Source organism: Saccopteryx bilineata, chromosome 3 (assembly GCF_036850765.1).
Source record: "Saccopteryx bilineata isolate mSacBil1 chromosome 3, mSacBil1_pri_phased_curated, whole genome shotgun sequence".
Classification (NCBI taxonomy): domain Eukaryota; kingdom Metazoa; phylum Chordata; class Mammalia; order Chiroptera; family Emballonuridae; genus Saccopteryx; species Saccopteryx bilineata.
Genome location: NC_089492.1, coordinates 135,035,185 through 135,037,309, shown reverse-complemented (window position 1 = coordinate 135,037,309; position 2,125 = coordinate 135,035,185). Strand labels below are relative to the sequence as shown.

The 2,125-nt window shown below is 36.9% G+C and overlaps 1 pseudogene; it reads left to right on the top strand.

Annotated features, from left to right (window-relative positions):
* The first annotated feature begins 1,284 nt into the window (after window positions 1–1,284).
* Window positions 1,285–1,436, top strand: LOC136332492 (U1 spliceosomal RNA; annotated as a pseudogene).
* The last annotated feature ends 689 nt before the right edge of the window (window positions 1,437–2,125 follow it).

Genomic DNA, 2,125 nt, shown 5'->3' with positions numbered 1-2,125 from the left:
ATGTAAAGCTGTGATTTCTACATTAGGTGGCTTCCCAGGCACCTACCGTAGAGAGAACCCTGATTACAAGTTCCATTTTAACATCAAGTTTGCAAAACTCAACCAGAAATTGGTATCAGTTCTGCCGAACCAGTGTGACCCGGCTGAATCCCAATACCGGAGAGTCTCCATTTCAGGATTTATTCTCTGAAACTCCCAAATATGATAGAACAAATTTTGCTATTATTTTTAATCGTACACTGCTCTCAAAGGATGATGGCATCTTTTATTTGCTAAGTTTAATGAAGTCCTTTTCTCTGATATAATAACCTATATTCTTGAGAATAGATTTCAAATGCTGGGAGAGGGTTCTGTAGGTATTTAATTTTGGATACAGAAGCTAGAAGAGAGCAAAATTACTATGTTTAAAGAATAAAGAACTATAAAATAGCAACAGTAAGAGTTTTATGATATCAAATTGTATTCAGGTGCTGAGTGAGATCATTTGAAATATCTGGGCACAGTTCTCAGCGTGCAGAGGGGGCTGCACCAATGTTAAAATATTTGAGGCTGCTATCATTTTGTTGTTGCTGTTATATAAGACTTCCTTGGAAAAAGAATGTTCTAAGGTTAGAAACAGAATTAAGAGGAGAATCAAAATAAAGAACTACAATTGATGGTTGGAAGTGTTACTTGTAATAATCTAAACACAAAGCTAACAATAAACACCAAAGAAACTAAGGTATAGAGCAAAATAAACGTTATAAACTTGTACAATGAAAAATAAAATGTACTGAAAGCTAAGGGATGGGAAGAAGTTGAAATGCTGATTTGTTTGAGGTATGTCTCTGAAATATAGCACACATTTGGCTTTCGCTTTGTAAACCTATCTGAAAGCCTTTTTGTCTTAATACTCAATTTTGCTCACTTACATTAGTTATTGTGATGTGTTTGACTTTGTTCCTGCAATATTTGTTTTATACTTTGTTTTTTAGCCTTAAAAATATTTTGCTATATGATTGCTTTTTTATTTTTATTCATTTTTATTTTTAAAATTGATTGATTGATTTTAGAGAGAAAAGCAATGAGAGAGAGAGAAAAGCATTGATTTGTTGTTCCACTTATTTATGCATTTATTGGTTGTTTCTTATATGTGTCCTAACTGGGGATTGAACCAACAGCCTTGGCATATCAGGACAATGCTATAACCAACTAAGATACCTGGCCAGGGTTGTTTTCTTTTTTATTACAATTTCATTGAGATAATCACAGATTCACAACTACTTGTAAGAAAAATAGAGAGAGATACTGGCAGGGGAAATACCATGATCACAAAGGTGGTTTTCCCAGGGCAAGGCCATTGCACTCCAGATGTGCTAAACCCTGTGATTTCCCCAAATGTGGGAAACTCTACTGCATAATTTGTGGTAGTGGAAGACTGTGTTCATGCTCTTCCTATAAAAAAATAAAAAGAAGAAAAAATACAGAGCAATCCTTTGTAGCCTTTAGCCAGTTTCACCTGATAATAATGTCCATTTTGTCATAAATAGTGGCTTTCTCCTTGTTTATTGATTGATTAATTGATTTTAAAGAGAAAAGGAGGAACTTATGAGAAGTATCAACTCATAGATGCTATAATTTAGTTGTTGCTTTTTGCTTGTCAGATGTGCTTTGACAAACTAAGGGTTTAAAATCAACAACCTAAAAAAAAAAAACCCAACTAGGCGGTTGCGCAGTGGATAGAGCGTCAGACTGAGATGCGTAAGACCCAGGTTCAAGACTCCGAGGTCGCCAGCATGAGCGAGGGCTCATCCGGTTTGAGCAAAAGCTCACCAGCTTGAGCCCAAGGTCGCTGGCTCAAGGAAGGGGTTACTCGGTCTGCTGAAGGCCCACGGTCAAGGCACGTATGAGATGGCAATCAATGAACAATTAATGTGTTGCAATGCGCAATAAAAAACTAATGATTGATGCTTCTCATCTCTCCTTTCCTGTGTGTCTGTCCCTGTCTATCCCTCTCTCTGACTCTCTCATCCTTTTCTCTGGCTCTCTCTCTCTATCTCTGTAAAAAAAAAAAAAATCACAAAAAACCCAACATCCTCACCTGACCAGGGGGTGGTGCAGTGGATAGAGCATTGGACTGGGATGT